Source organism: Triticum dicoccoides, chromosome 4A (assembly GCF_002162155.2).
Source record: "Triticum dicoccoides isolate Atlit2015 ecotype Zavitan chromosome 4A, WEW_v2.0, whole genome shotgun sequence".
Taxonomy (NCBI): Eukaryota; Viridiplantae; Streptophyta; class Magnoliopsida; order Poales; family Poaceae; genus Triticum; species Triticum dicoccoides.
This window is the reverse complement of record NC_041386.1, coordinates 328,094,198-328,119,551: the sequence shown is the minus strand read 5'-3', so window position 1 is coordinate 328,119,551 and position 25,354 is coordinate 328,094,198.

Here is a 25,354-nt window from a genome sequence, read left to right as displayed (position 1 = left end):
TCAGGCGATTCAAGCGCCTGGAGTTTCGTCTCGAAACCCTCTTTCCGATTAACCAACTCAAACAAGTTTTTGCCACTGTAAAAATTTCCCTAGATCCAGAATAGTAAATGAAGCTTGTTTCTTTTGTCGTTTGTCTTTCATTGCTTCGTTCGATTTGATTCTTTTTGCCAACCGGAGTTCTTAAGTTGAACTTTCTGGTTAGATCCCTTATTTGAGTTTTACCTATGCATTAGTTGAGTACTTATTGTATGCTTGTTGTTTGCGATAGAGTACCCGGAGTGCGCCGCTTGCTACTTCGAATCGCTAGGTTTCCCGGATCATCAGCAAGGCAAGTAACACTTTGATCATGTTTTCCCTCTACCCAGTTTTATTGCATTAGATCAATCCTCACACAATTGCATGATTAGGATCTAAATAAATTGTGGGTTTGGGAAGTAGTTGAGGTAGTACCTATTACCTGTTATTATCAAACCTTTGGGAGTTACTTCTACGTTTTCTTATTATGCCATGCTATGCTAGTAGACGTGGATTGGGTGAGTGTTTCCATGACAGATGTGAGATTGTTAATTAATGGTTTATCTAAGGTGGAAACTTAAATACACATCTGGGTGGATTGAGGCACCTGGGTATTCCAGCGATTGCCTGTTTTCTTTATGGACCGCCACCCAGGCTCAAAGGGATCATGAGATTATTCATGCTAGAAACTTCCGTGTGCAGCCACAAGCTATTATGGGCACTAGCATAGTTGACTAAGTTGTGCGAACTCTTACAGTGGTAGACTAGCAGATGTAGGGGAAAGTAGGTGTAACGGTCTACCCGATCGTAAGGTGCTAGCGCTTCTGAAAGACTATGTCTCGGTCATCCGTCTTCTCAAATACCATGCAGTGCGAGAAACCAAACGGAGGCGATCGAGTCTTATGGGGAAAAGTGCGCAAACCTCTGCAGAGTGTATAAACTAATCATGATTAGCCGTGTCCCCGGTTATGGACATCTTGAGTATCTAGTACTTGGATTATCATGTGAATCTCAACATGTTACTCTAAAATTAATTTTGTTGGGTTTGTTTAATGATGATGCTTAATTGGGATTGAGAATGTTGTCAACCATTCTCAATGTTTAACAACTACCATGATAGTTAAATAAAATTTATTCCTTTGCAGTAGGTAAAATTGGCTTTATGCAAAACTGTAACCATAGAGCTTTCCACCAGCCAAATATGCATATAGAATAGCCTGTTTCATTCCATTACTCTTTATGTGTTTCTTTGTCAGCATATTCCATGTGCTGACCCGTTTCGGGCTGCAACGTTAATGTTGCAGACTTTTCAGACGACGGTTAAGGAGTTTTAGGGTCGTGGTTCTATACTCAGTGATGCCATTGGAGTTGATGGACTCACTTATCTTCCAAGCCTTCCGTTGTTATCGTTATTAGATGGCCTTAAGCCATATTTATTATAATAAGCTCTCTTTTGAGGCACTCGATGTAATAAGTGTGTGATTGCTACTCTGTTATAAATCTTTCAAGTACTGTGTGGTGTCAACATTACTGATCCAGGGATGACACCTGAGCACAGAGATTAGACCGTTTGAGGTCTGGTCGCTACAAGATGGTATCAGAGCACATGCTGATTGTAGGACACGACCACTAAGCTAAAGACCTAGATCACTACTCACTCTCTTCTCTCTCTGACTCCTCATCTTTTCTACTCTTTTAGGATGGCGGATGCAAGGAACAAGTTCACTCAACCGGAGGAAGATACACCCTTTGGACATCACTTGAAGGAAGTCACTAGATACCTGAACATAGGAGTACCAAGCTTCACCGGAACCTACAACGCCACTTTACCTGAAGAAGAGCGCTGGATGATTCAAGTTCAAGTTCCAGGAAGGACATTCATGCCAGTCACTGAGCCCATAGAGTTTTATTTTGATGCACCAACTTGGAGTCTAGGAAAGAGTATGGTAGCTCACATTGCCATGGGCGCATTGGAGAAGTCTACCACAATGATCTCAAGGATACTATCTACTAGATTTGTGGGCGCCGAGATGAGCACTGGGAGATGATCAACACCAGGAAGGATAGATTAGTCGCAGCTTTTATCCAGAAGCTAAACCAGCACATTCGACGTTAGGAAAACCAGATGTGCACCGACATGATAGATCTGAAGAAGGAAAGGACAAGAATTAAGGGACTGGAGGAAAAACTCAAGGCTACACGTGAAGATTATGAAGAGGAAATCGAAGTACTAGTGGATAAGAATGCCGACCTAACAATGAAGCTAGCAATATTTATGGGAGGCCCTACACCAGTAGAAGAAGATGAAGAACCCAAGGAGATTCGCCCGGAAGACTACATCATCATCGACGACACTGACTTGGATCCAGATGATAGCGATGATGACTATGTTGATGAAGCTGGAGCAGATATAATGGAGTCTGCAACCGAAGAATATTTCTAGTAGACCACCTCATCAGTAGTAGTAGTCCACCATGTAAATATAGTAGTCCGAGCACTTTTGCGATAGTTAGATCGATTGTATGCCCTTGTTTGATTGATTGAATGAAGTGAATTGTTTGCTTTCGCCTCATGTGCATATGGGTAGTGTATTCTCTTTAGACCCCTCTATTCTTAAATCTCATCTTTTCTAAAAACCTCAGTTGCCTCCGAGACGTGACCCCGGATTTACCTTTCCACCGGAGCTCACCCAGTTGATCCAGCAACAGAACACATTGATGCAGTTGCTAGTCCAGAATCAGAATCAGGGGAACAACAACAACAACCCACCACCACCACCACCTATTGATCACTTAGCCCTTTTTCTTAGGCTGAATCTGCCGGTGTTTTCTAGTAGCACCGAGCCGATAGTAGCAGATGATTGGCTCCGCAAGACAGCTAGAGAGTTAACCACAGCAGGATGCACAGATGCGGAAAGGTGAAGTTTGCCGCGAATCAGCTTGAAGGACTCGCAGCATCATGGTGGGAGAATTTCACCGCCACTTTCCCTGTCGACACTGTCACATAGGACCAGTTTCAGCAGGCTTTTCGAACTGCCCATGTTTCAGCAGGAGCTATGGCCATGAAGAAGCGAGAGTTTCACAACTTGCGGCAAGGAGGACGGACAGTTGGCTAGTATGTGGAGGACTTTAGTAAATTAGCACGTTATTCCCCAGATGACATTGCTACGGATAAAGCTAAGCAGGAGAAGTTTCTGGAAGGACTGAATGATGAGTTGAGCATGTAGTTGATGGTAGCCACCTTCAACAACTACCAGGAGTTGGTAGATCGTGCTCTCATGATTGAAGGGAAGCAGCAGCAGATTGAGAATCGCAAGAGGAAGTATGGACAAGGGAAGCACAATTCAGGAGCTCAGCAGAAGCCACATTTTACCCCTAGACCGGGAGGACATTTTCAGCATACCCATGGAGGAGGTAACTCGCACAATCACAATGGCACCAAGAATGGTAATGGGAATGGAGGAAGCAACGGCCATAACAACACCAACCCATCAACCCCAGCCAAGAGAGACCTGAGCCAAGTCACTTGTTTTAAGTGCCAGAAGACCAGACATTATGCCAATGAATGTCCAGAATCACAGAATGGAAATGGCAATGGAAGCTCTGGGAAGAAGCCGAACCCTTTCAATAGGGGACAGGTGAACCACGTTAACGTGGAGGAGGTTGAAGAGCAGCCGGATGCAGTAAACGGTAAGTTTTTGGTTAAGTCATTTACTGCACTTGTTCTTTTCGATACTAGTGCATCACATTCATACATATGAAGGGGATTTGTGGATAAGTATAACCTGCCCACCAAAGTACTTAGAACACCTATGTTAGTAAGCTCACCAGGAGCGGAGTATATGGCTAGCCAAGGATGTTTTCAAGTGCCATTAAGTATAGGTAGGCATGTTTTCCCCTCGGATTTGATAATATTGGAATCGCACGGTTTGGATGTAATTCTGAGTATGGATTGGTTGTCGATGTATGGAGGAAACATCGATTGCGCCAGTAAGTCAATCTTGCTTACCACCCCATAAGGGAGAAGGATCAAGTATGTATCCCGACATGAGCCGAAGAGGACTCAAGTAAATTGTTTAACAGGAGTTGTGCAGGAGGAAGTACCAGTAGTGAAGGATTTCCCTGATGTATTTCCACAAGAGTTGCTAGGCATGCCACCGGATAGAGATATTGAGTTTTTGATTGAGCTTTTGCCAGGCACGGGGCCAATATCTAAGAGACCATATAGGATGCGTGCAAAGGATTTGGTGGAGATTAAGAAGCAAATTAAGGAGTTACTGGATAAAGGATATATTCGCCCAAGTTCTTCGCCTTGGGGATCGCCAGTACTTCTAGTGGAGAAGAAGGATGGATCGTTAAGGATGGTTGTTGATTATCGAGGATTGAATGAAGTAACCATCAAGAACAAGTACCCACTACCAATGATCAATGATCTGTTTGATCGATTGCAAGGAGCTAGGGTATTTTCCAAGATCGACCTGCGATCAGGATACCACCAGTTGAAGATTCGAGAACAGGATATACCTAAGACGGCTTTTACCACCAGGTATGGGATGTACGAGTATACCGTTATGTCATTTGGTCTGACTAACGCACCTGCATATTTTATGAACATGATGAACAAGGTGTTTATGGAGTTCTTGGATAAGTTCGTTGTAGTGTTCATTGATGATATCCTGGTTTACTCGAAGAATGAAGAGGATCATAAGGAGCATTTGCGTTTGGTTCTTGGAAAGCTCAGAGAACATCAGTTATATGCCAAGTTTAGCAAATGTGAGTTTTGGTTGAAGGAAGTTGGATTTCTCGGACATGTTATATCCGGAGAAGGTATAGTAGTAGATCCCACTAAAGTTGATAGTGTGACCAAGTGGGAAGCGCCAACAACAGTTGGAGAGATCCGGAGTTTTCTTGGACTCGTAGGATACTACCAGAGGTTTATTGAGAATTTCTCAAAGATTGCGAAGCCTATGACGGAGTTGTTGAAGAAGGATACCAAGTTCATATGGACTAAGGAATGTGAGGCTAGTTTCCAGGAGTTGAAGAAACGTTTGGTTACCTCACGAGTGTTGATTTTGCCAGACCAGACCAAGGATAATGTGGTTTATTGTGACGCTTCACGTCAAGGACTTGGAGCAGTGCTTATGCAGGAAGGAAGAGTTGTTTCATATGCCTCACGACAGCTTAAGCCCCATGAGTTGAATTATGCTACGCATGATTTGGAGTTAGCAGCCGTAGTGCATGCGTTGAAGACTTGGAGACATTTTCTGATTGGAAACCATTGCGAGGTGTACACGGATCATAAGAGTTTGAAGTATATTTTCACACAGAAGGAGTTGAACCTTAGACAAAGGAGATGGTTGGAGCTCATCAAGGATTATGATATGAAATTGCATTATCACCCCGGAAAGGCTAACATAGTAGCTGACGTGTTAAGCCGTAAGAGCCATGTCAACACCCTAATGACGGGATATTTACCAGGGGAGTTAGCCGAAAATCTTCGAGAACTATGTCTGGAAATAGTTCCAAGAGGATATGTAGCAGCATTGGAGATTCAGTCTACTTTAATGGATAAGATCAGAGAAGCCCAGAAGAATGACAAGGAGATTGCTTCTATTAAGGAGAAAATGAGCAAAGGAAAAGCTAAGGGATTTCGTGAGGATGAGCACGATACCTTATGGTTTGAAGACCATGTGTATGTGCCTAATGATTCGGAGATCAGGAAGTAAATTTTACAAGAGGCCCATGATTCACCATATTCGATTCACCCAGGAAATACCAAGATGTATTTGGATTTGAAGGATATTTTCTAGTGGGCCGGAATGAAGAAGGATATTGTGGAATATGTAGCGGTTTGTGATGTATGTTAGAGAGTTAAGGAAGAGCATCAGAAGCCAGCAGGATTATTACAACAATTGTCGATACCCGAATGGAAGTGGGATAAGATAGGCATGGATTTTATTACAGGATTTCCTAGAACACATTCAGGCTATGACTCGATATGTAGCAGTTTGCGACGTATGCCAGAGAGTAAAGGCAGAGCATCAGAAGCTAGCAGGATTGCTACAGCCATTGCCGATACCCGAATGGAAGTGGGATAAGTTAGGCATGCATTTTATCACAGGATTGCCCAGAACACGTTCAGGCTATGGCTCGATATGGGTTGTAGTCGATTGTTTGACAAAGGTAGCTCATTTCATTCCAGTAAAGACTACCTATACAAGTGCAAAGTTGGCAAAGATATACATGACTAGAATCGTTTGTCTGCATGGAGTTCCAAGGAGCATAGTGTCAGATAGAGGAACCCAATTTACCTCAAAGTTCTGGAATCAGTTGCATGAGACTTTGGGTACCAGACTGGAGTTTAGCACAGCTTTCCACCCACAGACAGATGGACAGACTGAAAGAGTCAATCAGATTTTGGAGGATATGCTAAGAGCTTGTGCGCTAGATTACGGATCTAGCTGGGACGAGAATTTTCCGTATGCAGAGTTCTCTTACAACAACAGCTATCAATCCAGTTTGAAGATGGCCCCTTTCGAAGCCTTGTACAGAAGGAGGTGCAGGACCCCATTGTCCTGGGATGAAGTTGGAGACCGCCAGTTGTTTGTACCGGATCTGATAAGGGAGTCTGAACAGAAAATGAAATTGATTCGCGATAGGATCAAGGTAGCCCAATCCAGGCAGAAGAGCTACACAGATTCTAAACGCAAGGAGACAGTTTACGAAGTTGGAGACCGAGTTTATCTTCGAGTATCTCCACTTCGAGGAGTTAAGCGCTTTGGAGTTAACGGAAAGTTAGCGCCACGTTTTGTAGGCCCATACAAGGTTTTGGAGCGTATGGGAGAAGTTACCTATAAGTTGGAATTGCCCGAAGGATTGTCGGGAGTTCATGACGTGTTCCATGTATCCCAGTTGAAGAAGTGCCACGCAGAGATGGCTGACATACCGCTAAGAGATACGGTATCACTGGAAGCAATTCAGTTGGACAGTGATTTGACCTATGAGGAGAAACCAGTTAAGATTCTAGAGTATGCCAGTCGAGTCACCCGCAACAAGGTTATCAAGTTTCGCAAGGTTCAGTGGAGCCACCACACGGAGGATGAAGCCACCTGGGAACGAGAGGAAGATTTGCTGAAGGACCACCCTCACCTATTTTCTAGCCAACCCGAATCTCGAGGGCGAGATTCATCTTAAGGGGGGTAGGTTTGTAACATCCCAAATTTTCAATTTGGAATGTTATACACTAGATCATCATTGCATATCATATTTATTGCATTTTCGTTGATCCTAGAAATTTTACGCAACTCAAGGACCCTCGGAGAGAGTTGGGGATTTCGTTATTTTCATATTTGAGTTGTCTCAAAATTTGAAAATAGGATCATTTGATTTTATTTATTTTATCTTCAATTATTTCTATTACAAAAATATGAGAGAGGGAATAAAATTACTTTCCCAAAATAAATAAATATTGAGGATTTAATAAAAAATCAATTAAGATTTTATTTTGGTATTATTTGCTATTTTATTTGAATTTGGGAAAATGCGCGTTTTTAAAAAATGTCATTTAGGCCCCCAAATAAATGTTCATCCTGTGCGGCTTGATTTTAGAAGCCGGGGAAAAAACGCAACCAACCTAACGGGCCGTGTCCGACCGGGACACTAGGCCAGTCCGGCTTTATAAGCCGAGGAGCCCAGCCCGGGACCTCCCAAACGCTAGCGCCGCTGCCGCCGCCTTCGCTGCCGCCGCCGCCGCGCTGCACCGCCCCGCCGCCGACCGCCGCCGCCGGAGCACCGCCGCCGCCCGCCGGATCCGTCGCCGGAGGTAGACCTCGCCGCCGCCGGTTTTTCCCAAAAACCATTCGGTTTTTCCAACGGTTTTGTTCGTTTTTTTGGTTTCGGTTTTTTAAATAGATCGGGTTTTCCGGTTTATTTAAATAGCGAGCGTTCGTCCGTTCGTTCATTTTAAGAACGTTCGTCGTTTTTCTTTTTCTCGGATTAAATCCGTGATTTTTCAGATCGCGATTTCTGATCCGATTTTCGTTTTAGTCTAACTTTTCGCTCGTTTATCGGAATCAGGCGATTCAAGCGCCTGGAGTTTTGTCTCGAAACCCTCTTTCCGTTTAAGCAACTCAAAAAAGTTTTTGCCACTGTAAAAATTTCCCTAGATCCATAATAGTAAACGAAGCTTGTTTCTTTTGCCGTTTGTCTTTCGTTGCTTCGTTCGATTTGATTCTTTTTGCCAACCGGAGTTCTTAAGTTGAACTTTCTGGTTAGATCCCTTATTTGAGTTTTACCTATGCATTAGTTGAGTACTTATTGTATGCTTTTTGTTTGCGATAGAGTACCTACAGTGCGCCGCTTGCTACTTCGAATCGCTAGGTTTCCCGGATCATCAGCAAGGCAAGTAACACTTTGATCATGTTTTCCCTCTACCCAGTTTTATTGCATTAGATCAATCCTCACACAACTGCATGATTAGGATCTAAATAACTTGTGGGTTTGGGAAGTAGTTGAGGTAGTACCTATTACCTGTTATTATCCAACCTTTGGGAGTTACTTCTACGTTTGCTTATTATGCCATGCTATGCTAGTAGACGTGAATTGGGTGAGTGTTTCCATGACAGATGTGAGATTGTTAATTAATGGTTTATCTAAGGTGGCAACTTAAATACACATCTGGGTGGATTGAGGCACCTGGGTATTCCAGCGATTGCCTGTTTTCTTTATGGACCGCCACCCAGGCTCAAAGGGATCATGAGATTATTCATGCTAGAAACTTCCGTGTGCAGCCACAAGCTATTATGGGCTCTAGCATAGTTGACTAAGTTGTGCGAACTCTTACAGTGGTAGACTAGCATATGTAGGGGAAAGTAGGTGTAACGGTCTACCCGATCGTAAGGTGCTAGCGCTTCTGAAAGACTATGTCTCGGTCATCCATCTTCTCAAACACCATGCAGTGCGAGAAACCAAACGGAGGCGATCGAGTCTTGTGGGGAAAAGTGCGCAAACCTCTACAGAGTGTATAAACTAATCATGATTAGCCGTGTCCCCGGTTATCGACATCTTGAGTATCTAGTACTTGGATTATCATGTGAATGTCAACATGTTACTCTAAAATTAATTTTGTTGGGTTTGTTTAATGATGATGCTTAATTGGGATTGAGAATGCTGTCAACCATTCTCAATGTTTAACAACTACCATGATAGTTGAATAAAATTTATTCCTTTGCAGTAGGGAAAAAATGGCTTTATGCAAAACTGTAACCATAGAGCTTTCCACCAGCAAAATATGCATATAGAATAGCCTGTTTCATTCCATTACTCTCTATGTGTTACTTTGCCAGCGTATCCATGTGCTGACCCATTTCGGGCTGCAACGTTAATGTTGCAGACTTTTCAAACGACGGTTAAGGAGTTTTAGGGTCGTGGTTCTATACATAGTGATGCCATTGGAGTTGATGGACTCACTTATCTTCCAAGCCTTCCGCTGTTATCGTTATTAGATGGCCTTAAGCCATATTTATTGTAATAAGCTCTCTTTTGAGGCACTCGATGTAATAAGTGTGTGATTGCTACTCTGTTATAAATCTTTCAAGTACTGTGTGGTGTTAGCATTACTGATCCAGGGATGACACCTGAGCATAGAGATTAGACCGTTTGAGGTCTGGTCGCTACATCTCAAATTAGCATGCATTCAATAAGCAAAAGTAAATCATCTCATGCATCCATACATCGTCGAATATTATCACTAATACATCCTGAATGGTGTCATACATATAACATCACTAATACAACTAAAACCCTAGCACACGATGGGTATCGGCGCGGGCGGTCGACACCCACTGAGAAGGAACCATCACGGGATCATAGCTCCAGTGAGATCCCTGGAGAACCTGCCAGGTATTGGAGAACCTGTGCTCCAATGCAAACAAGTAGCGACGGACGTGCGCGTCCTCCTCATTGACACGGTGACGCACCACCTCCGCGGGGTCCTCGAGCCTCTAGACCATCACTGGCCCATGCGACCGCCACCAAAGAAGGTTCGGGTCAACGACAGGCTGGCTCATCACCAACCTGCGCCCCCTGGTAGGTAGTGCCTCCCAGTACCACCCCGGCGGAGCCCAGTCCCGGACATGGCCCATCTGGTCAAGCAGGTGTCGTCCTCCGCCGACTCGACGACGAGGATGCGGGATAGGCATCGTCCACGTTGATGCGGGAAAAATTGCTTTAACTAAAAAAATAGCAACACGTTCTTATTAACTAGTTCTATTAATTCAACTAGTTCTTATTAAAAATAAACTTACTATAAATAAAAATAAACTAGTACCTAATTAGTACCTAGTTCTTACTAATTAGTACCTCGGAACTACTACCCTAATTACCATCTAATTTGATGAAGCTAGGGGTGGAAAGTGGTAGCGGATATTCCAATTATCCAACTATAAAGTGAAATACGTGGTCAAATTTTACTCGTTTTATATTCATCTTAGAAATTTGATTCGTTTCCACCCTTACATGAACCCTAACTCATTTGAGCCGCATCCGCATCCGATTCGTTTCCACCCTTACATGAACCCTAACTAATTTGATGCAACTAAAATATAAAGAAACCCTAGGCAGAGTTAGGGTAGAGGGAGGAGCAGGCGTGCTCATCTCGGGTGCCTGCGACGAGGGAGGGGCCGGCGACGTCGAGGTCGGGGTCGGGGCTTGGGCGTGCGATGGATGGCGGCGTCGAGGTCGGGGTCGGGGGCGGCATCCGGGGCGGCATTGAGGTCGGGGCGGGGGCGGTGTTGAATCTGGGGTCAAGGCGGCGTAGAGGGTGTGCGGAGAGCACGTGGCGGCCGACGGGCGACAGCGGCGGTGAGAGCGGAGAGCTGGATTTGGGGGAAGTGGCCGTGGGGAAGGACGAACCCCGTGGTTAAGTCAGAAGTAGCAGTAGCGCGTTCCAGAAAGCGCGCTTCTGCTACGTTAGCTACAACGCGTTCTAGGATACATGCTACTGCTACTCCTCTCTCTTTTCCCCCCTTTTTCATTTAGTTTTCTTCACATTTTATTTTTTTCCTTTCACCTTATTCTATTTCTTTCATTTTCAATTACCTTTCTATGTGCTTTCCATTTAATTTTATATCCTTTAGCAGTAGTGAGTTTAGATTAAAATGTGCTGCTACAAAGAAAGTAGTGGTAGCGCAGTTCGATATAGGTCGCTACTACTATGTGTAGCCTATCGGCTAAGCCGTGGGAATTTTAGTAGTAACGTGTTTAGAACAAGACGCGCTACTGCTAAAACTTTATCTACAACATGGTTTGCACAGGCGCGCTACTGCTACTTAGCACCAGCGTGCTTCTTTGACCCGCGCTACTGCTAAAGTTCTGTGTATAAGGTTTTCCCTAGTAGTGTTTGGGTGTTGTTTAGATTAAAGTTCGCCATAGCTGCAACTTCGCGTACTTCGTTTGTGTTTAACGACCAGACAAAGGCGTCATAGAACCCCAACTTTGATTAATAAAGCTTTCCTCTTATATTCGCAATATCCAGATTGCAATCTTAGTTTCTTGCTTGTTCTTCGTTTGCCTGTAGGAAACAAACCTTCGTGGTCAGGTTGATCGTGCTCCGACATGGTCAATAACCCGTCGAAGTTGGTTTAGCGATTCCTAAGGCGCGACGTCCTCGCACGCTCGTAGTCGGATCGTCAAAGTCGACTTCCTCCAAAACGATAGCCACCATCTCATCGAAAGACGGGACACCTTTGCCTCTATCAGTTTCCAGCCAATCTATCCCCCAAGGAGCATGCACGTTGTGCTTGGTTTTGATGACTTGTAGATTTTTGCAATAAGTATGTGAGTTCTTTATGACTAATGTTGAGTCCATGGATTATACGCACTGTCACCCTTCCACCATTGCTAGCCTCTCTTCTGCCGCGCAACTTTCACCGGTACCATAAACCCATCATTTACCTTCCTCAAAAACAGCCGCCATACCTACCTATTATGGCATTTCCATAGCCATTCTGAGATATATTGCCATGCAACTTTCCAACGTTCCATTTATTATGACATGCTTCATCATAGTCATATTGCTTTGCATGATCATGTAGTTGACATCGTATTTATGGCATGGCACCATTCATATTATTTCATACATGTCACTCTTGACTCATTGCACATCCCGGTACACCGCCGGAGGCATTCACATAGAGTCATATTTTTTTCTAAGTATCGAGTTATAATTCTTGAGTTGTAAGTAAATAAAAGTGTGATGATCTTCATTATTAGAGCATTGTCCCATGTGAGGAAAGGATGATGGAGGCTATGATTCCCCCACAAGTTGGGATGAGAATCTAGACGAAAAAAGAGGCCATAAAAAGGAGAAGGCCCAAACAAAAAAAGAGAGAAAAAGAGAGAAGGGGCAATGTTACTATCCTTTTTCCACACTTGTGCTTCAAAGTAGCACCATGATCTTCATGATAGAGAGTCTCTTATGTTGTCACTTTCATATACTAGTGGGAATTTTTCATTATAGAACTTGGCTTGTATATTCCAATGATGGGCTTCCTCAAATTGCCCTAGGTCTTCGTGAGCAAGCAAGTTGGATGCACACCCACTTAGTTACTTTTGTTGAGCCTTCATACACTTATAGCTCTAGTACATATGTTGGATGGCAATCCCTACTCACTCACATTGATATCTATCGATGGGCATCTCCATAGCCCATTGATACGCCTAGTTGATGTGAGACTATCTTCCTCCTTTTGTCTTATCCACAACTACCGTTCTATTCCACCTATAGTGCTATGTCCATGGATCGCGCTCATATATTGCGTGAAAGTTGAAAAAGTTTGAGAATGCTAAAGTATGAAACAATTGTTTGGCTTGTCATCAGGGTTGTGCATGATGGGAGCATTTTGTGTGACGAAAATGAAGCATGGCCAAACTATATGATTTTGTAGGGATGAGCTTTCTTTGGCTATGTTATTTTGAGAAGACATAATTGCTTGGTTAGTATGCTTGAAGTATTATTATTTTTTGTCAATATTAAACTTTTGTCTTGAATCTTTTGGATCTGAACATTCATGCCACAATAAAGAAAATTACATTGCAAATTATGTTAGGTAGCATTCCACATCAAAAATTCTGTTTTTATCATTTACCTACTCAAGGACGAGCAGGAATTAAGCTTGGGGATGCTTGATACGTCTCCAATGTATCTATAATTGTTTATTGTTCCATGCTATTATATTATCTATTTTGGATGTTTTAATGGGCTTTAATATGCTCTTCTATATTATTTTTGGGACTAACCTATTAACCGGAGGCCCAGTGCTAGTTTCTTTTTGCATATTTTCGTGTTTCGCAGAAAAGTAATATCAAACGGAATCCAAACGGAACGAAACCTTCGCGAGGATCTCTCTTGGAACAAACGCAAACTAGGAGACTTAGGGTGGAAGTCTGGAAGTCCGCGAGGCGGCCACAAGATAGGAGGCGCGCCCAGGGGGGTAGGCGCGCCCCCACCCTCGTGGGCCCCATGGAGCTCCACCGACGTACTTCTTTCGCCTATATATACTCTTATACCTTAAAAACATCAGGGGGAGCCACAAAACCACTTTTCCACCGCCGCAACCTTCTGTACCCATGAGATCCCATCTGGGGCCTTTTTCGGTGATCTGCCGGAGGGGGATTCGATCATGGAGGGCTTCTACATCAACACCATAGCCTCTCCGATGATGTGTGAGTAGTTTACCACAGACCTTTGAGTCCATAGTTATTCGCTAGATGACTTCTTCTCTCTCTTTGGTTCTCAATACAAAGTTCTCCTCGATGTTCTTGGAGATCTATTCGATGTAATACTTTTTGCGGTGTGTTTGCCGAGATCCAATGAATTGTGGATTTATGATCAAGTTTATCTATGAATAATATTTGGTTCTTTTCTGAATTCTTATATGCATGATTTGATATCTTTGCAAGTCTCTTTGAATTATCGTTTTAGTTTGGCCTACTGGGTTGATTTTTCTTGCAATGGGAGAAGTGCTTAGCTTTGGGTTCAATCTTGCGGTGTCCTTTCGCAGTGACAGTAGGGGCAGCAAGGCATGTATTGTATTGTTGCCATCGAGGATAAAAAGATGGGGTTTATATCATATTTCTTGAGTTTATCCCTCTACATCATGTCATCTTGCTTTATATCATATTTCTCGAATTTATCCCTCTACATCATGTCATCTTGCTTAAAGTGTTACTCTGTTCTTATGAACTTAATACCCTAGACGCATGCTGGATAGAGGTTGATGTGTGGAGTAATAGTATTAGATGCAGAATCGTTTCGGTCTACTTAACACGGACGTGATGCCTATATTCATAATCATTTCCTAGATATTCTCATAGCTATGTGTTCTTCTATCAATTGCTCGGTAGTAATTTGTTCACCCACCGTAATACATGCCATCATGAGAGAAGCCACTAGTGAAACCTATGGCCCCTGGGTCTCTTTCTTATTCCATTGCATCTCTTTTTATTTACATCACATCTTGTTTACTATTTTCCAATCTTTATTTTCCAATCTATACAACAAAAATACCAAAAATATTTATCTTACTATCTTTATCAGATCTCACTTTCGCAAGTGACCGTGAAGGGATTGCCAACCCCTTTATCACATTGGTTGCGAGGTTCTTGATTGTTTTTGCAGGTACTAGGTGACTTGTGTGTTATCTCCTACTAGATTGATACCACGGTTCTCAAAAACCGAGGGAAATACTTACACTACTTTGCTGCATCACCCTTTCCTCTTCAAGGGAAAACCAATGCATGCTCAAGAGGTAGCAAACCATAATCACTCTTGGTCTCTGAAGAAATTGACACCTAACCGTTTGGAGAGTTTGTAGCTCTCAAGAGTAATAGGCGGAGTGTACTGGACTTAGTTTTGAGTGATGCTGAACCACTATCTAATTCTTCAGCTCTAGGGGTTTTCTCTCGGTGGATTTTAAACTCAAATCGCTCAGAGAGGGGGTTTCTCAACAATCTTCTCAGAATCAAATGGAGTAGCCACTAGAAAAAGTCGATGCGGGGTGACTATTTATAGCCATAGCCTTCCCTGGTGGGAAATGACCATTTTGGACACGCAGTCCAGCCAATGGCTAATTGACACATTCACAACTATCGAATTTTGGAGCAACGGTAACATTACTTGAGAAACAAGCAATGCTAACTCCTCGGTTCGAGACAAATCTCTCGCAGCAAAGAAGATCATAGTCTCTTGCTGGCAAGTATTTGCTCGAAACATAATGAGATTTCTCTCGCAACTTTCATAAGATTTGGGTTTAGCATTAGATAATAAAAGTTTCAAACGCTACACCGCTCTTAATAGTAAGGTGGTCCTATGACTCGATAAAGAGAAGAAGAACAATGAAACATATGCTACGTCTTCACTTTGTCTTCAATCTCCTTGGACACAGTCATTTTCTTTGGACAAACACCGAAAAAATTGCTTCACTTTAACAATTTTTTTGGGGTCACTCTTGTCAACATCATCTTCGGTGATAACCTTCGGTGCACCACATGCAGATTATCTTCGTCGTTTGCATCAAACTCCTCATGATCTCAGGGACCTGTTACTCTGCATGCTATCAAACACATAAGTCCGATACTATTTATGTCAACAAACTCCAAACATAAGGGGTCTATCATTGCAGCAACAGTGTCCCCCTTTTTGGAAGCTTGTAGAAAAAACAGATAATCATCGAATTAAAGATAGATAAGTGAAAAGTAATTCGAACAAGAGTAAATTAGCGTTACTTGGCTCGATGATGAAATAGAGTCCCCTAGATGTATGCAGGGTAACATATATGAGATAAAATCTCCTGTAATTCATTGAAGTATGTAGAGGAAATTTGAATCATTCGAGATAATATTTCACATTGATATTATATAATCCATCGAGATTGTAGTGCAATCATTCACCACTTCTGATAATAATCCCACCTACAAAAACAAATGCTTTGAGAGAAATAGTGCAATAGGCGGGGTTATTAACATTACAACACAGAAGTTTTACATCATAGCACAGATATTCTTTGAAACATAAGTTTCAAATATCACACGAAACCAAACCAACGGAACACAAAACGGAAATCTATCTAAACTCGATGTAATTCTCCCCCTTTTTGTCAACTAGTGTCAAAAAGGTTATGAATAACATGAGTGCAAAAGAGGTGAACTTGATTCACTCTCATGCATCGCCAAAAGAACTGTCCGAGGAGGTTTCGGCTTCAGAATTGACTGGAAGATCTTCATCATCAACAGGAACACATTTCTCTTCAGGAATAGCAGCTTGGTGCTGAGATGATGAAGGCACATTGGGATCAGCCACTTGAGTCGAACGTGAAAGCACATTTCCTTCGATTGGTTTCTCTTTCGGAGAGGTAGCTTTAGATTCTTCTAGCAATTTTCGAAGCTTAAGATGAAGGAGATTAGTTGTTGGCTCTCGAGCAGGTAGAGGAGGAGTACTGCGAGTTTGATAATGTGCAACTGAGAGTCCTTTGTCAATGTAATCATAGAGCTCTTTGCAATCAATATTTAGGAGATGTTTCTTGGTGAAGAACTTGTGAAGTAATTTCCAGAGCCGTTTCTTGTTCTCATCAGCAATCGGATGTGTGATTTTGGTTCGGTTGTTGATAGCATTCAGCTCAGCAGCAAGATGTTCTTTCTCTTGTCGATCCTCGGTAATGTGCTGCAGCAGCAGCTGTTGTGTGCGCATACTGACTTCAAGCTGCGTTGGTGGTTGATGAAAAATCTTTCGCTCACGCTGAGGCATACATAGCCCATTGAATGTCTTGTGACAATCTTGATGGCTTGAGTCTGGCAATTTACCCGAAGAGATATCTTCCAACACTTGTAGGGTATCGGGTACTAGAGGAACAAAGCTCTTGTGACTAACCTTCGCCAAGTACTCTGTATGCATAACATGATCAACAACTTTCTGAATCCATGGTGCATAGAATTTGATGGTTTTCGGAAGCTGAGCAGAGTCCATTAAAATACGCAGAAACATATCCTCAACATCAGAGACATCGCTTGGAGATTGCATATATAGCATTTCGAAGAACATCTGAAATGAAATTTTATGAATTCATCCGAACCAAAGGGCAAATGGTGCAAGTCAGTAGATGGTACAAAGTATGATTCTCAAATGTTACGTGCTCTCGCTGGGGGGGACCATTGTAGTCCCGAATATTTTCCTTATCCATTGTGCATCGAAAGATTTCATATGAAATAACATCAATATTGTGCACTCGAATTTTAGTTTTGCCATGCTCGTCCCGAGGGAAATGAAAATGTGAGACAATGTAAATGATCATTTGATTCGTTTCCTTTCGCTCATCCACTACATGATGCATTTGGAACTGTCAGACTCATCACCTGAGATGTAAAATGTTGCATAGAACTGAAGTATGATTTCTCGGTTCCACGGATGTTCGTATGCAAAAAAAATTGTGAGGCAAAAATTGTCCAGATCTTGCAAGAACTGATCAAAGCAACCAATATTCTTCATATCTGGGATGTCCAGGAACTCATGAGGGAATATCTTTCGGCTGTCATACAGAATCCGGGAATAATAGATGGCATGTTCCTGAGTCTAGAAGCGAGGCGATTCAGATGTGCACGACTTATTGTATGGACTGTCCTGAAAGAATTTAGGGTGCATGTTCCAATTGAAAAGCGGACCTCTTATGCCATCACCAGTAGAGAACAAGGGCAGTTGCTCGCGAGGATATGGATATTTGAGTTCATCTTCGACTGAAATTACTTCATCACCATATACTATGGAGTCAGTATGATGAGCGGTAACTGATTTATGTCCAGACAGCCCAGCATATGAAATTCCAGGCAATATGTCTATAGATAACTATAGCTAAGATGGACCAGATGGCAACATTGTTGGAGCAGATTCTTTTTCAGTAGGCACTGAGGCCAAATCAGGGACTGGAGCAGGAGGAGGTTGTTCTTTGGAGGTCGGTTATTGTGCAGAGGGAGGAACTGAAACATTTGGTTCTTCACGAGCAGGAGAAGCTTGATGCTGGGACTGAGGGATTTCACCCTCTTATGAGACAAGTGGGTGAGATGGAATGCCATCTTGAATAGGGGAGGCCACATGCACTAGTTTAGTTGGCGTTGGTGAGGGAATTGCTGGCTCAGGGGAGTTCTCTTTCGTAGGCTAAGCTTCAGAATTATCAGGAGACTTTTCAGTTGTAGGATGAGGAGCATTTTTCTTCGAAGTTTTCTTTTGCCTCTTCTTCTGAGTTGTTGGGTCTATATGCCCTTTGACTAAATCATTATAACTGTAACTTGAGCTTGATGCTCAATGCAAATCTTGCGAACATATTATCTAGACCTGAGTGAAAACCCAATCTTCTGTTGTGAAGGATAGTCAAAGCTTGATGACATCCATGTATGGTTCTTAAGGTTGCTTAATGACAAACTTGGAAGATGTAGCTTTCATTCGACTGTCAAGACCATTAAGTTTGGCAGTGAGGTTGTTGATTTCTACAGAATCTTCTTTCATATCACGAACAACACTAGAAGCCTGTGAAACGACTTCAGGAGGTATTGGCAAAGATGCCGCTTCACCATTGAATGGGTTTTCCACAAACTTGTCAAGCTGTGCAACATGTGCATTAAATGGTGAATACATGATTGTAATAATGAGAAGCATCTTTCGGACCTCAAACTGTGCAACATGTGCATTTTCTAGTGGAACTTGCTCGGATGGAGGCATGGAATCCATTGGTTGTGTCAAAGTGGGAGTAAACTGAGCAGCCTTTTCTTTTAGTGCAGCATCGATAGGAGCAGTTTGTTCAGTGATTGGTGCCTTGGCTGGAGCCATGATTTTCTTCACTTTTGGCTTTGGAATTGGTTCTCCTAGCTTAGTTGTGCTAACAGGGGCATCAACTACCAAATCCTTCAGGTTAATTGCTTCAGGATGGGGAGTTATATTCATAGAATCCTTCGTGGGGTCTTTCTTTTCAAAGTGATCTTCTTCGAAGGTGCTATTAGAACTGCACGAGCCTGAAGATCAGATAGGACCATAGACATTGTGACGTTCACTTGCTCGGAGAGAGAAGCTTCAACTTCTTCCCTTGTGGGTGGAGGATCATCTTGATTGGAGGAATTGCTTTTGGTTGCTTCAGCCGGCCTCTTCTTTGGTGCACTCTTTTTCTTCAATGTAGCAAAGTTGGGATCATGTTTGCACTTAGAACGTCCTTCTGATTTTCCTTCGGCCTTTTTCTTCTCAACTTCATCTCTAAGAAGGCAACGATTTTCTTCTTCACGAGTTCTTTCTTTTTCGACCTTCTTGGCTCTCTTGAGAGAATTCTTCTCACACTTAGCAAGTTCATCAGGATAAGAGTCGGGAGTGTGAAGGGAGGACTTATCCGCATTTGGAGGCAGTGGCGGTCTTTCCTAGGGATCACTTGCTCGAATGAGGCCAATTTCACGGCAGTCATCCTACGAAGGATGAAATGCAAATTTCTTCGCAAACCCAGGATGAATCATTTCACAGTTGAACCACTTGCGTACCCAGTGGCATCGAATCCTTTGCAAATGCTTGTCTCTTTCTCGTTTTTACTCTCCTGGAATAGTATTATAATCATCATGAGAGATGTATTGGGCTGAATTTGTGTATGGTTGTCTGCCACCTTTCTTTTTCTTCGAAGCATCTTCTTCTTGCTCACATGCATTTTGCTCGGGTCTCTTTCCTTTTGCTGGTAGATGGGCCTACCGCAAGCCCTTTGCAATTGGAGATTTTGACTCATCTATTGTACCCAAGATCACCTCTTCTTCATCGGCCATGCTCATTGGCTGAGTAGAATCCTCAATTGATTGCATACACCTGTGAATGAGAATAGATGCAAGGGAAAATGAGGACAGGTTTACAAATGCTCACAACAAACATTTTTCAAGTGAAAACATTTTGAAGAAGTATTGGATGCAGACTTTGAGAAATATTTCAAAAGAAAGGAATCTATAGAACAAACTAGTAGGTCCAAAGATACTAGTCAGCATGCTAAGCATTCCATTCGTGTGAGACATAACACAAACCCTAGATCTGACATTTTTCAGATGCGAGGGACAAGTACAAACCACATCCGCACTAGCTACCTTAGCAATAAAGATCTAAGATATGTAGTATAATCGGAGAATAATAACCATGGACGAACTCGAATGAGAAGAATGGAAGAACAAGTTCACACTACACATACCCTAGCTTGGTGATGTACAGCTGCTACGGTGACGCGGGGAAGAAGATGTCCCGCGGCAGCGTGGAAAGACTCCGGTGACCACTTTCCGGCAGTGAAGCGGCAAAGAGATCATCGACGTCGAGCTCAGGGTGGAGCACTGCGGTGAGGGTTTTGGAGGAAACAGTTGCGAGGAGGAAGAGAAGTCGACAAGAAAGAGGGAGTGGTGCAGTTTTTATATGCGAAGGAAAGTAACCGCACAGAGTGAATCCGATCGAATGGCCACTATCTAGAAACTATTGCAATTCAATGTACAGGATTGGTGGTAGTTGATGGATTGCACGTGGAAACCGTCATAAAAGATTGTGGTCCTGACTTGGTCGGTAAACCCCAAATTTTTGACAGCTTTGCCAAAATAGATTAAAGTTCAGTCCTAATCTTCATCATGGTCAAGGACACCAGATAAAGCTTCGGTACCAGATGAAACTGAGCATCCATAACTGAACAACATAGGCTGGAAGATATAGAACAGAGGGAAAAACATGGTCCTAGGCATTTCACTCACGCAACAAAACCCAATTGTGGTGGCATGACCCACCGTATAAGAAATATATGATCCCGAGTGTCGCACAATTTTCGTGGCACCTGGCTAGTCTAGTTCTTCATTAATGTATTCACTCTTAGAAAGAAAATTTCACTTCATTGAAATTTTCAAACTCTTCGAGTGTTATGCACCCATTCCTTCTAAGATGTGAAGTGTTGGCACGGGTGCCGAGTCCAACTTTGTACATGTTTGCGAAGTCCGGGATATTTAGCTCACATCGTAACCCACATAATCTTTTCTCATTGAGAGGCTTGGTGAAAATATCAGTGAGATTGTCTTCGGTCTTGACATGATTGATGACAATATCCTCTCGAGCAACATGATCACAAATGAAATGATGTCTGATGGCAATATGCTTCGTGCAAGAATGCTGCATCGGACTACATGCAATTTTGATAGCACTCTCATTGTCAAAATATAAGGCATCTTCTTGAACTTGATGCCATAATCCTTCAGAGTCTGCTTCATCCACAATAACTGAGTGTAACAAGCGCCGACAATAATATATTCGGCCTCAATCGTAGAAAGTGATATACAATTCTGCTTCCTTGATAACCAACATACCAATGATCTACCGAGGAAATGGCATGTCCCCGAAATAGATTTCCTATCAACCAAGTCATCTTCGTAATATGAGTCTGAATATCCAAAGAGATCAAACTATGGTCCCTTAGGATACCATAAACCTAAGGTGGGGGTGTGGGCCAAATATCTCGATTCTTTCGCTGTAGCTTGATAGCGGGCACACATGCAAATACTCAACATAATGTCAGGTCTGGATGCACATAGGTAAAGAAGAGAACCAATCATCGAATGATAAGCCTTCTGATTGTAATCCTTACCGTACACATCTGCATCCAGCTTACCATTCATGGGAATAGGTGTTTTGTAGCCCTTCATTTCGGAATCTTGCATTTTGAACTTCTTTAGGCATTCTTTAAGATATTTCTCCTAAGATATGAAAATTCCATTTTCCTATTGACGTATTTGTAGTCCAAGAAAGAACTTAAGTTCACCCAGCATAGACATTTGATATTTTTCGTACATCATTTTCCCAAACTCTAAGCTACAAGCATTGTTAGTACAGCCGAAGATAATATCATCCACATATATTTGACATACGAATGGATCATCATCAACAACACGAGTGAAAAAGTGTGGGATCAGTGGATCCTGGCTTGAACCCTTTGTTGAGCAAAAAATTCTTCAAGGTGTCATACCAAGCTCGAGGGGCTTGCTTCAACCCATATATAGCCTTTTTCAACTTGAAAACTTTGTTAGGAAATACAGGGTGTTCAAAGCCAGGTTGCTGTCTAACATATACTTCCTCATCAATTTCACCATTGAGGAAAGCACTTTTCACATCCATTTGATATAGCATGATGTCATTATAATTTGCATAAGCAAGAAGAATATGAATTGCCTCAAGGCATGCAATAGGAGCATATGTTTCACCGAAATCAATACCTTCTACCCGTGTGTACCTCGAGCAACAAGACATGCTTTGTTTCTCACCACAATACCATTTTCATCTTGCTTATTGCAAAAAATCCATTTTGTGCCGATGATATTGTGCTTCTTAGGATTCAGTTTGTCAAACAATTCCCATACATCATTCAGTTTGAATCGCACCAACTCCTCTTGCATAGAATTCATCCATTCTAGATCATTCGTGGCTTCTTCATACTTGGTAGGTTCTGCCAATGAACCAAAGGATAAACTGCCACAGTAGTTAGCTAAAGGAGTGAGTGAACGAATTGTGGGTCTATAACCTGGATTCTCAAGTTCATCTAGAATTAATGAAGGATCAACTCAATTAGACACTCGTGGATGAGGATTTTCATCTTGATGATCAATATCATTTTCATCAGCATCAACATTTGTATCACCATTCCCTTCGGGGTAGCCATTTTGATCAACATTTGGAATTTGATTGCCATTTGCATTCGGAGTGGCATTTTCTTTGGTAGTGTCTTGACGAGTTCTGCTTCGAGTCATAGGGGCATCATCATCTGAGGACACAGGTACATTTCCTTCAACAGGCTTGATGCTCCCAATAGCCATTTGCCGAATAGCATCCGAAATCGGTGGTTCATCTATCACATTTGGCACATCTATCACATTTGGCAGGTGCTCCTCTTGGGAGCCATTAGATTCATCAAACCACACATTTACCATTTCTATAACCTTCCTGTGGTGAGAGTTATAGACACGATAAGTATGCGAGTTCGAGCCATAACTAAGAAGAAAACCTTCATGTGCCTTAGGTGCAAACTTGGAAGAATGATTCATATCACGATAGCAAGTTGCACCAAAAACACATAAATAAGAAACATTTGGTTTCTTGCCAGTGATAAGCTCATATGAAGTTTTCTTAAGGAACTTGTGAAGATAAACACGATTGATAACATGACAAGCAGTGTTAATAGCATCAGGCCAAAAGTGAATAGGAGTTTTCTACTCACTGAGCATTGTTCTTGCCATTTCGATGAGAGTTCTATTCTTTCACTCAACCACTACATTTTTTGGGGAGTGTATGCGACAGAGAACTGATGAGTAATACCATTTTCGTCGAGAAATTCATCGATATGAGTCATATTTTTGAACTCGGTTCCATTTGTCACTTCTGACGTGCTTAATTCGCACATCATATTCATTGTGGGCCTTCTTGCCGAAACTTTTGAAGATATCTTGGGTGCAGGTTTTTTCTTCGAGAAAGACTACCCAAGTATACCAAGAGAAATCATCAACAATAATCACACCATAATGACTGCCACCGAAACTTGCATAGTTTTGAGGATCGAATAAATCCATATGAAGAATTTCCAGAGGTCTTGTTGTGGTCAAAACAGTCTTTGATGAGTGATGCTTCTTGGCCAATTTACCAGCCTCACCTGCAGCACGAAGATGATCCTTGTCGAATTTTACATCAGGAATGCCACGAAGATGATTTTTCTTCACTAGGGTATGCAAATTTCTCACGCCTGCATGACCAAGCCTTTAGTGCCACAGCCAATGTTCAGTTGCTTTTGCAAGCAAAAAAGTTTGGACTAATGGACCCTTAGAGAAATCCACAATATATAAATCACCTTTTCTAATTCCCTCGAATACGAAGGAATTGTCAGAGGCCATAAAGACAATGCATTTGGATATTGAAAACAAAACTAGCATGCCTAGATCACATAGCTTGCCAACTGACATAACATTGAATCCAATAGACTGAACAAGTAAAACATCATCAATGAACTTGTCTCTGGATATAGCAATTTTACCTAACCCAATTACCTTTCCTTTGTTGTTGTCACCAAAACTGATATACTTCAATGGTGAAGCAGTTAAGTTTGGGTCGACAAACAACTACTTGTCTCCGGTCATATGACTAGTGCATCCACTATCCATTATCCATTCGGTACACCCAGAGACATAGTCCTGCAGAAGAATTAGGATTTTTAATGATGAGGACATCAATACCATTATTACACCCACAACCCTTGCTGCTATACATACTGGACCCATTACTAGATCTCGCACACGCCAACTGAATTATGAGGTACTTTCGTTTCTTGGTAACGATTCTAATGTTCATGAGAATATGATGCTGCCTAAATTGGATACATTTGTTTTGCTTACAAATGAAGGACCTAGCTTGGACAAGAAAGATGAACCTTGGAGCAAGTTCAAGCATGGAGATGATGGCATGTGCAAGGGGAACAAGAACGGATTTACAAGTGATGATTCCAGGACTATGAAGCCACCATAACGAGTGCATGAAGCCTTAGACGAAATATACAAGATGCCACTTCATAAATTTCGTCCAGAGGCTATTCTAGATGCTGCGTAGGTGCTGCGTCACCTTATTTTTGGGCCAGGCCCATGTAATTTCGAAATACTTGATTATAGGCAGTTTTTAGAGTCCGTATGTGTGGGGAAACAAGAGTTAGGGTTGGTTTCAGACCCCTTCTCCTAGGGCCAGGAAATTTCCCCTCTCTCCTCCATATATACAACCCTTGGGCATCGTTTAGACTTTGGGTTTTGTTTAGATGAAAAGTTTGCCATAGCTGCAACTTCGCATACTTCGTTTGTGTTCAACGACCAGACCAAGACGTCATAGAACCCCACCTTGATCAATAAAGCTTGCATCTTATATTGCAATATCCAGATTGCAATTTCAGTTTCTTGCTTGTTCTTCGTTTGCTCGCAGGAAACAGACCCTCGTGGTCAAGTTGATCGTGCTCCAGTGTGGTCAATAACCCCTCAGAAGTTGGTTTAGCGATTGCTAAGGCGCGACGTCTCGCACGTTTGTAGTTGGATCGTCAAGGTCGACTCCCACAGAAATTGATAGCCACATCTCATCGAAACATCGGGACACCTTCGACTCTATCAAGTGGTATTAGATTGCCAGGTTGCTCGGTGAGATTTTACAGTTTTTCATAGTTTTAGATAGATCCTATTCTTCATACCTACAGTCCATGAAAAACCCAAAAAAATTAGCGTTAGTTCATCATATTCGAACC